The 11,601-nt window shown below is 37.7% G+C and overlaps 1 protein-coding gene across 3 annotated transcripts in view; it reads left to right on the top strand.

Annotated features, from left to right (window-relative positions):
- The first annotated feature begins 520 nt into the window (after positions 1-520).
- The window catches only part of mcm9 (minichromosome maintenance 9 homologous recombination repair factor), a 37,145-nt gene continuing 26,064 nt past the window's right edge, over positions 521-11,601 (top strand). For 2 of the 3 annotated variants that reach the window (XM_034580453.1, XM_034580451.1), the window contains exon 1: positions 5,678-5,823. The gene's annotated coding sequence lies outside the window, so the exon portion shown is untranslated. Of the gene's footprint in view, positions 535-5,677; positions 5,824-11,601 lie in introns of those variants that run through there. The other variant, XM_034580452.1, reaches the window with a different exon arrangement.

The following is an 11,601-nucleotide window of genomic DNA, read 5'->3' as shown; positions in this document are numbered from 1 at the left end:
ATCTGTTTTCAGTGGAAAAACAAGAACAATTACATTGGAAGAGTATCAATCAATACAATTTTATTTGTATAGCCCATATTCACAAAGTGCAATTTGTCTCATAGGGCTTATCAAGGTGTGACATCCTCTTTCCTTATAACCTCAATAAGAGTATGGAAAAACTACCAAAAAAAACCTTTTAACAGGAGGGGAAAAACATTTGAAACCTCAGAGAGAGCCACATGTGAGGGATCCATCTCCCCGGATGGACAGAATGTCTACCCGGATGTAGCTAAACACATCTACAAAATAACAATATTTACAACATTGATTAGAAGTAGAAGAGTAAATAAAAAAAGATAATTGTTTGTTGTTTGGGTGTACGCAAAAAGGTTATGTGGAATTAGGTAAATACATACATAAATACAAATGTAAAATGTCTTGTGTTTTGAGCAAAGCAGGATAACTTAAAATGGAGGCGTTTTTTCAATGTGTGAGGATGAGGAGACTAACTCTTTGATGCTATGGAGGATGTGAGCAGAGAAGAAGAGGATGGTGACCTTCATAGCGGGATTTGCAACAGCGGTGGAAGTCAAAAACAGGAAGGATTAAAATAATTGTCAAAGCAGCAGTGCATCATCTTGTTAATGATAAAACTGATAGTAAGAGAGGCAATAGAAGAACGGTTAGATGAGAAGAACTTAGTCTCCCAAAAAACATTGGTCTCCAATAATATTGCTCCACTTGTGAAATGAAAGTGTACCAAGAGGGAACCAAAGGTGGTGAGTATTATCCAGTCTGATGCACAATAAACATTGATGCTTCTAGGATTAAAGCAGACAGGGGTGGAAAATGGTTGAGCTAAATGGTTGGAGTTTAAGGATGTGTGATAAGTAGTAATTAGATAAGTAGTTTGAGCTAATGACCATAGAATCTTTGGACGAGGAAATAAGACAAGGCATTCGACAGGTGCACTCAGATCCAGTGGTACAGTGGAAAATAAAGAAAGCAAAAATTACTTATTGGAGAAAGTTAGGTGACCCGGTAGGGAACACAACCGCAGTAGGAGATGTGTGATGGGAGGGGATGGAAGGGAGTGGAGTTATCATGTGCTATCTTGAACTAGCAGTAACTAAAAACAAACTGAGCTAAAGGCCTTTTGTAAAGATAAACAGCTCTAATAATTTGTCTGAGAAGAAGGAGCAGAGAGAAAACAATGGGCCTTATTCACAAACAGTGCGTACGCACAAATCTGTGCTTAAACCGTGCGTATGAACGTTTGATGCACAAATCTGGGATTCGTCAATATGTTCTTACTTAAATTTGTTCGCAGAGTATGAACTTGAACAGAACTTCCTCAGACCATGCTTACGCACAAATGAAGGCCCGGCTGTCCTAGAAAACACCCTTTTAACTAAATGCATAGTATATTAAAACTCCCCAGGACGGACAGAATTGCAAAAGATGCCACGTGTAAAGGAGAACATCAGAAAGATAACGGTATTTACAGCATTGATTAGAATAAACACTTTGTAGCATAATGGAAGGTCAATTAATTGATGGATTATTGTCAGTAATGGTCGAGTATCTGAGGAGAAATATTGTATATCAAGCAGTCTTGTTGTAATCATAGTCCATGGTCAGCAGCCACCACGATCATGATCCACCATCAAGATCGGATGCCACTATAGTCCACAATCATTGTCCACTGCCGCCATCAGGATCCACCATCAGCTGCCACCTCAATCGTGGTCCACCACCACTATCAGATGCCAACATGATACAAGATCCGCCATTATTATCACGATCAGCCAGCAGGATACAGGATCCACCAATACGATCACGATCTCTGATACGCGATCCACCATCATAATCCACGATGTGGCCGCAGCCGCGGCCCTGGATCTGCGGACGATAAGGCAAAGGGACTCTGGGGAAGAAGTCAAGTCAGTAACATGTATTGATGAGATATTAATTTCTTTGATGTGATAAGGATGGAGAAGAGGAAGGAGAAGCTGGGAAGAGAAGCTCCGTGTGTCATGTGTCCTCCGACATTCTAGACCTATAGCAACATAACTAAGAGCAGGTCCAAGACAAGCCTGGACCGGCTCTAACTATAAGCTTTATCATAAAGGAAGGTTTTAATCCTACTCTTAAACGTACAGATGGTGTCTGCCTCCCGAACTGAAAGTGGGAGATGATTCCACAGGAGAGGAGCTTGATAGCTGAAAGCTCTGGCTCCTACTCTACTTTTAGAGACTTTAGGGACGACAAGTAAGCCTGAATTCTGGGAGCGCAGTGCTCTAGTGGGTTGACATGGTACTATCAGCTCTTTGAGGTATAATGGTGCCATATTATTAAGGGCCTTGAAGGTAAGGAGGAGAATTTTAAATTCTATTCTAGATTTAACTGGAAGCCAGTGTAGCGAAGCTAATACAGGAGAAATGTGGTCTCTTTTCCTGTTTTTTTTTTTTAGCTCTAAACCCTGACTGAAAGTCTTCATATTCATTACTTTCCTGGAGAAACTCACACAGCTGATTGGCTACAACCTTTTCAAGGATTTTAGACAGGAAGGGGAGGTTGGATATCGGTCTGTAGTTGGCTAAAACCTCCAGGGTGGATTTTTTGAGAAGGGGTTTGATTACAGCTAGTAACAGTAGGACTGTGGTACATATCCTGATGATAATGAGAGATTGATTGTGTTCAGTAACATACTATAAATGAGGGGCAGAATTTCTTTAAGTAATTTTGTAGGAATGGGATCTAAGATACAAGCTGTGGGTTTAGAAGATGGGATCAAGGGTGATCAGAGAGAATCTGTCTAAATAATTGGTAAAATTCTCAGCTGTTTCTGAGATTTCTATTCTTGATAGGGTATTAGTGCCAATTGAGGGCAGGAAGTGGTTGATTTTATTTCTAATAGTTAGAATTTATCATTAAAGAAGTTCATAAAGATATTGCTATTCAGGGATCAAGGAATACTGGGTTCGGTGGAGGTGTGACTCTCTGTCAGCCGTAGTAGGCAGCTCTTGCTTTGTGGAGGACCTTCTTATATACTTTAACAATATTTTTCCAGGCTAGGTGATTTTCAACATGGTTGTTGGAGCGCCACTTCCTTTCTAGTTTTCTTGACGCTTGTTTTAATTCATGTGTTTTGGAATTATACCAGGGAGCTAATTTACTATGTTTTACACATTTCTTTTTTAGAGGCGCTATTGAGTCTAATGTTAATCGTAATGACTTTACAGAGCTATCGACGAGATGGTCAATCTCAGTGGAGCTAGGGTTTTTAAAGAATTCGTTGGCTATATTGACGGATAATACAGGTTTAAATGTAATTGGAATTATTTCCTTAAATTTAGCTACAGCACTATCAGGTAGACATCTAGAAAATTAGTTTTTTTATTAGTGGCATATATTCTGATAATGAAAAATCAAAGGTTATTAAATTATGGTCTGATAGAATTGGATTATGTGGAAGTACTATTAGATGTTCAATTTTGACACCGTATGATAGTACAAGGTCAAGTGTGTGGTTACAACAATGAGTAGGTTGGTGTACACACTGACTGAAACCAATTGAGTCTAGTACTGAAATAAATGCTACGCTAACACTATCATTATTATTGTCAACATGAATATTAAAGTCACCGACAATAATAATTTTATATGTTTTTAGGACTAGGTATGATAAAAACAAAACAAAAAATAATTCCGTTAAAAATTCAGAATAAGCCCCAGGAGCACGGTAAACTACAGCAAATATGATTGGCTGTTGGTATTTCTTGGATGGGTGTGGAAGACTAAGAACAAGACTTTCAAATGAGTTGTAGCTTAGTTCAGGTTTAGGATTAATTGATAGACTGGAGTTAAATGTAGCAGCAACTCCACTTCTTCGGCCAAAGTCTCGGGGAACGTGTGTATTTACATGACTGGGGGGAGTAGATTCATTTAGGCTGACATATTCATCGGGATGCAGCCAGGTCTCAGTGAGGGACAATAAATACATTTTTTGATCTGAGACTAGTTCATTTACATAGTGATCCTATGTATAAAGTCCACATTTAAAAGTCTTTGTTTGAGGAGTTGTTGCAGAGGGAGACTTAATTGACAATGGGACTGCAGCCGTAACAGATGAGGAGAAAACAGAAATGTTGGCACAGACCTTTATCAAAGTTCATGGTTCTAGTAATAGTGAGGAGGGGAGATGAGGAAGGGGAGTATATAGCGGCTGAGAATGAGGAATTATTAGAGAAACCAGTGGTTTCATACATGTACCATTCACAAAGGCAGAACTCAATCGTACTCTCAGGAAAACTAAGATGCACCCCAGGGAAAGATCAGATATGTTATGTCATGGACGTTTTACTGGAATTATACAACAGAGTTTGAGAGAAAGGAATATTACCACAGATCTTTAAAGAAGCTGTTGTAGTCCTGATACGTAGGCCAGGTAAATATTGCTAAAACCCAAGGAGTTATAGGCCTGTTGAATTAACTTCTAATGTATGCAAAATTATGCTGAGAACGATACATGAATGACTAACATATTCTATGGAAAACAAAGGCTATGTATCAAAGTATCAGAGTGGATTCAGAAGTGGCAAAAACACCATGGAGCCTGCAATATGTTTAAATCAAGAAAAGTATAGATTCATAGGGAACGTGTAGTGACCTTTTTTTTCTTTTACATATAGAGGGCCTATAGAGTCTATTTTTTAGAATAGAAGAATGGTCAGTTAAGTCGGGATTTACATTTGGAGAAAGGGATTACATGGGCTGTGCACATTCAGAAAATAATAAAGTTATCAGACCTTGAGACTGTTCAGGTGCCACGAGGACAACCCCAACATCCGCACACTGGTGGAAACAGGAGAAATGTCACTGGAATTAAGGAGAATACAGCTATCCCTGAATTACTGCATTAGTTTAAAAGAACAGCATGAACATCATCTAACACAAGATAAAATGAAAACGTTTTGGGAAAATGAGAGGAGAGTAACAAAAGGTTTTGGATGGACAATTGAACAGAAAGCAAAATAACTAGAAATAACTGGAATAAATATTAGTCCAACAATACCACTCTCAGTAATACACCCATGGATACTTACCAATCCTGTTGTAGACCTCATATTGCTTGGTAAAAAGAATACAGATAAGGAATTTAGTTAACACCCCCAGGTTATAGAAAACAACTACTATAGCTACGTCCAGATTTATACAGATGCTTCAAAGAACTGTTAACAAAATTGTTATTTCATTCATGGTATGATACAGTATAATACTTTCATGGATACCAGCATGTATAGGAATCAAAGGAAATGAAATAGCTGACAAATGTGCAAAGGAAGCCACAAAAAGGGATCTCATTGACAGCACAGTGCCCTTTAGTAAAACGGAAATAAGGACCACAATTAAGCATAAGTTAAGCAAAAGCAATGGGAAGAAGAGAAAAAGGAGAGGTGGTTGTACAGAATTCAAAGAAAAGTAAGAAAGATGAGAATCACGAGTAGAACCTGGAGAGAGGAAACAATAATATCTAGGTAGTGTATTAGTCATGCAGGATTGAACAGTACCTTGTTTGTAGGAAAACATTACACCGGAAGGTGTAAACAATACATACATTTTTTTAAATATATAGTTAAGAAAAAAAATCTATATATATATTTAAAAAATAAAAGGATATATATATTAGAATGAGTGAATGTACATGTATTTAGCTTGACGAGCCCCACTTCATACCAGTTGGTGGCGGTAATGCATGATAACGATAGAAGAAGAAGAAGAAGAAGAAGAACAACAAGAAGAAGAAGAACAAGAACTGCCTGCTTAAATCAAGCACCGGTAAGGAGAGCGAACATGTTTTTGCGAGAGTATGAGGTCTCAGTGTGTCAGCAGATAAGGTGACGGAAAAAAGCGCAGAAAAAAAAGCCAAGCTTGTAGACGCTCCTCAAGCGCAAGGTCTCCCGGGAAGTGTAGGCGAAGGGGCATGTGACAACTGTCACTGTGTGGATCCGGGGATGTGTCATGGCCGCGGGAGTTTGATTTGTATATTACTACGCTACTTAATGAACTGGTTAGGACGTATTTTCTGATTGAATAAAGGACACTGATTTTGTATTTGCGGACGTCGGGACCCATAGTAGTAGAATAGGGTATTGTGAAGTACAGTTTGTGGGGGTATCGACCGGCGGCCTGTATAGGTCCGGTTTTCCAGTTTAACTGGGGATCATGGCAACTGGTGACATGTTGTCTTTATTCCAGATGTTGATGGTCGGTTGCAGACTTGGTCGAAGATTCGTCTTTTTCACAAAGCGCCTGTTTCTGAAGTGCGGTGATACACTGAAAGTCTCGTTGAAATAAACATCAATCTAAAACACATCACGAGTTAATGTAATGTGTCTGTGTCAACATCACGTTTAAACAACAATATAATTCATATGGGTAAACAAATTAAAACAATAATAAAAACTTGAGCGGGATTCGAAGCAGTATGAAGCGTTTGTACTCTTTCAGCTGTGTAACACCAGATGTTGTTTAAGGAAGCGCCCATGTTATCTGGTAATAGTCCGAACACAGATTAAACCCTGCATACTTGATAACAGGCTTCACAAACTGATGCTCATCGCTCATAGTAGACACAAAGTGCTTTCTTTTGACGCTGGTGGTCATTACAATGTGCAGGCACCAAACACGTGTCACATGAAAACATCACTCACATCATCGAGGTGGAAGCTCCTGCAGTGTTTTTGTGAGTAAAGTTGGTGAACGTGCTTTTATTGGATGAGTTAAGTTTCATGTCCTCCTATGGCTGCTGGTTAAAGTCAACAGACGTGATTTAAAAAGATTAACTGGATGATGAGGATCAATCATCTGAGAATGAAAACAACACAAACTCTCATCAGAAAACTGGTGTGTTTGTTTTTCGTAGTTTCTGTAATGCAAGTGTTGTTTATCTGTCTGTAATCAACAGATGATCTGTCTGAACTGTGTCCAGTGTCTTGTCAACATGACACATGTGTGACGAGACAAATCTGGAAAACTAACGTCTTCATTGTCGAACGACGTGTTGTGTATTTCTTCTCTTCTGTCAGATGACTATGTGCTTTGTTGGAGCTGTGTCAGTCAAAGGAGTAAATAAAGTACCCTGTGTAACTATGACAACAGTAAAAGAAAAGAGAAAGAAGCCTGTAATGTCAGCAGAATAAAATTAAAATGTACTTCACTATTGTGGGATTGTCAAAGAGGCAGGTTTTGACCTCTGGCCACTCCTGAGGCTCCCAAGTCCTGGGACTATAAAAAACTTGAAATATCAAAACATTAATGGAGGAGGGGGCTATATTGTAGACCTGTACTGTGTTTAGTGATGAAAAAATGCATGATCATTTCTGATAGCTAACCAATGTTTACACAATGCAGTTTGTGCTGCTGCTGCAATGCCAGTAATTCATATCGTGATTGAGAAGGTATCACTCCCCTCAAGAGGATGTAGCTTGGACGTTTTACTTTCCAGGCAAAGGAGGGAACACTATTGGATTCATGGACTGAAAACCCTGTCACCTCATATATTGAATATAGATTATGACTTGAAGGGTTTTCTGTAAAGTAGCACGATTTATTGGATATTTAGATTAAATGAAATCTATTCAAAATAAAAAAAAATGTTAAAAACATTTTCACATTTGTTTCACATTTAGTTCAACTAGTAAACACTTTGAGCCTCACTAGTTCAACTAGTAAAGTCAAAAGACACTTCAACTAGTAAACTAGTGCACATTTTGACTTCACTAGTTCAACTAGTAAACATTTTGGACCTTACTAGTTGAACTAGTGAAGTCAAAATGTATCTTAATAGTTAACTAGTAAACATTTTGAGCCTCCCTAGTTCAACTAGTAAGGTCAAAATAGGCTTTAACTAGTAAACTAATGGATATTTTTGCCTGCACTAGTTGAGTTTGTTTGCATTTTGACTCCCACTAGTTCAACTAGTGCAGAAAATTGTAGACCACTAGTTAACTAGTGAGCTGAATCCATGTTTGACTAGTTAACATGTCAGAGCTTTTGCAGCTCACTAGTTAGCTAGTAACACTTTCAGCATTACTAGTTCGGTCTAGAGGGCCACTAGTGCGGCAAAAAGCCAACTAGTAGGGACTGTGGTGCTACTAGTGCGGTGCACAGTGTTACTAGTAAAGTTTCTGTTGTAACTAGTTGAACAAAAGTGCCACTAGTTGTTGAAAAAGAGTGACTAGTAAGATTTTTTGTTCAACTAGTACAGTAAGATGCTGAACTAGTGCAACCAAATGTCCAACTAGTGCTGACAAAGACCAAACTAGTGGAGGGGACTGACATGTGATATCAAGGATATGGAATAAATGCTCAAATGGCTTGCCACACCCACCTTGCATCTCACAACACACACACACACACACACACACACACACACACACACACACACACACACACACACACACACACACACACACACACACACAAGCGTCTACTCTTGCTGGAGTGAACGCCGCTCACGTTCATCATTTGTAAACTGAGATGAACAAACTGTCAATAACCGTCTCTGAACTCTTGTCAACTCGCTGGGGCTCTTCACCTTCGCTCTCTCGTGCTCTCTGAGTCTCTTCCCTCATGACAAAAAGTTCACTCCCCCGCCCATCAACAAATCTCTGGATGGGCAGGGGAGTGAGCAGGCTGCCGTGACAGGGCATGAGAAGAGAGAAGCGAAACTCAAAGAGAATTTCATGCTGCTTAAAAGATTCACGTGACAATTTATACTCGATGGTCGAGATATAGTCATTTTATTCATTGCACGTGGTAAAAACTCTGCTACATCGAGTAAATTCTATATATTACCGACCCCTACTTTTATTTTTTTAATTATAATTTTTTTAACTTAGTCCCTTTTTTTATAAATTGAAAATTTAACAAATAAATATACACAGGGAACAAACAAACAATCATCAATTACACAGCGCCAGGGGTTCATATTGGTTCAGCAAAATTTACACAAAATGCAAAGCATTCAGCAAAGAGAAAAGTATGTATACGTACGCATAGCTATATACTCAAACAAGTTCAGTGAATATTTTAATTTGGGAGCATAAAAGTTTTCCCAGCTTTTTGGTTGCAGGAGGTTAACAATGTTTTAAAGTAAAGTTGTAATTCCTTTTTGAAGGCACAAAAAGAAGGTTTGGTTTTTTTAGCCTTGCATTTATGAATATAGAACTTGGCTAACAATATACTGAGGTTACATAGGTAAAATTCATTTTCTAAATCTTTCTCATATGTTGTAAATCCAAATAGTACATCTTTTAGACAAAGCACAAACTTGTCATAAATGTTGTCCAAATGAAACGACAGACGCCCTGCCATAGGATTCGAGTGTTTTCACATGTCCAAAATAGATGGTAGACAGTCTCTGGATGCATGTTACAAAAAGTGCAGGCGACATCAATGTCCTTCTTAAATATTACCAGCACCGTTTTTACCGGGTAATAGCGGTGAATGATCTTGAAAGAAATCTCGTTGACTTTGTTAGTAAGTATGTACCTGTTAGGAAGAGACCATGTCTTGACCCGGCAAATGTCCTTAACAGCATTATTTCAAAATGCAATTACATAGGAGACCGAAATACAATCACTTTGGAACAAGCTGTGGATTTTCTTGTTATTTTTATGTGTAAAACATAGTTTCCCTATAGGTGTGTCAACTGGGTCATTCACAGTTGTTACAGCAGAAAGAGGAAAAGAGTAACCCCTGTAAAGCATAATAACACCTGTTGGAATGGCATCAAAGACAATGGCAAATTGTTCGGGGGTCAGAGGAATCTTAAAAAAGTCGAGAAATTCATAGAAATCAAAACGCTTACCCTCCTTGTTGAAAAGCTGACTCACCAAAACAATACCATTCTTGTCCCAATTGTCAAAAAAAAGTGATTTATTTTTGTAACATATATCTCTGTTGTTCCAGATAACGTGCTTTTGTAGGTGAAAAATTGTGCTTATATATAAGTGACCAGGCCAGAAGGACTTGCTTGTGGAAGTTTGAGAGAGAAACAGGAATCCGATCAATATTATAGTTAGACAATAACACAAATTTTAAGCCTCCCAGATTAGAAAATACATGATGAGAAATAAAGTTCCAAATTGAAGTAGGATCTTTTAAATAGCGTCCGATCCAATTAACCTTGAAGGTGTTGGTTAGAGTAGTAAAATCGAGAAAATTTAGACCACCGTTATTGTAGTTATTCATCAGGACAGATTTTCTAATGTAATGAATTTTTTTTCCCCCAAATGCAATGATTAAGTATCTGGTCAATGACTTTACACATTTTCTGGTTAACTTCTAATAAGATAGCTGCCTAAGTCAGGCTAGAGATACCTTCTGCTTTAGAGAGTAGCGTTCTTAGCCCACCCCTACTTCACAGTCATCAGAACATAGAGGTGACGCTGCACTTCATCCCGAAAAGAGGCGTAGTGGTCAGTGTCATCGCCATTACGTAAGACGTTTTTATGTGGACCACAGTGTGTGGTGTCTGAAGATGATACTGACACAAAAAGGCAATTTATTTTAATGATGTTACCTGAAGCATCCTCAATTGCCTGTATCACCACACCACATTGTTCGTGAAAATACAAAATACAAATAGTTTTATTATTATTATTATTATTTGCCAGAGTTGTCATAGTTACACAGGGTACTTTATTTACTCCTTCCACTGACACAGCTCCAACAAAGCATTTAGTCATCTGACAGAAGAGAAGAAATACACAACACGTCGTTCAACAATGAAGATGTTAAGTTAGTTTCACAGATTTGCCTCGTCACACACGTGTCATGTTGACAACACACTCGACACATTTCAGACAGATCAACAGATTGACTTTAACCAGCAGCGATAGGAGGACACATGAAACTTAATCCAATAAAAGCCTGTTCACCAACTTTACTCACAAAAACACTGCATGAGCTTTCACCTCGTATTGTATTCTTCATAACTCATAAAATGGGGAAACTCAAACTTATACATTTTTTTCTAAAATTAAGCATTTTATTTTAAGCTGCCTTTTTCAAAGTGACCTTTATTTTGTTTTTTAAAAGCAAACCTTATTTTACTTGAAATGAGAAAATAAAATTTCTTTTATTATTAGAGTACACTTCAGTTCAGTGTGAAAATTTATAATAAACACTATTGAAATACTATTTAATTATACTTTATAATATACTATAATTTTTATTTGACAGTTAGTTTTTGACTTCATACAGACATTGATACATCTACTATGCTACTTCAAGATTGTTTTTTTTTATAGACTGCTAAACTTGAATTTACAAAGTGTTTGGATATTCCTCCAGTAGGTTACTTGAATTTTACCTTGGTTTTCATTTATTTTGTTGTTGGACAGCTAAATGTAGATTAATATATTCCTTTTACTTAATGGACCAAGCTCTTTCACACATTTTATTTTGGAGCGATATGGGACTTTAAAAAGCAGATTAGCAGTTCAGTCTTGGATATTTTTTGTTGTGGAATAATGACTTGCAGTGCATACTTTGTTTTTGTCAGATTTGTTTGTATTTTAGAGAAGATTATAACATATATATAAATGA

Source organism: Hippoglossus hippoglossus, chromosome 24, assembly GCF_009819705.1.
Source record: "Hippoglossus hippoglossus isolate fHipHip1 chromosome 24, fHipHip1.pri, whole genome shotgun sequence".
Classification (NCBI taxonomy): Eukaryota; Metazoa; Chordata; class Actinopteri; order Pleuronectiformes; family Pleuronectidae; genus Hippoglossus; species Hippoglossus hippoglossus.
Note: the sequence above shows the minus strand (reverse complement) of the source record. Positions and strands in the feature narration are given on the sequence as shown.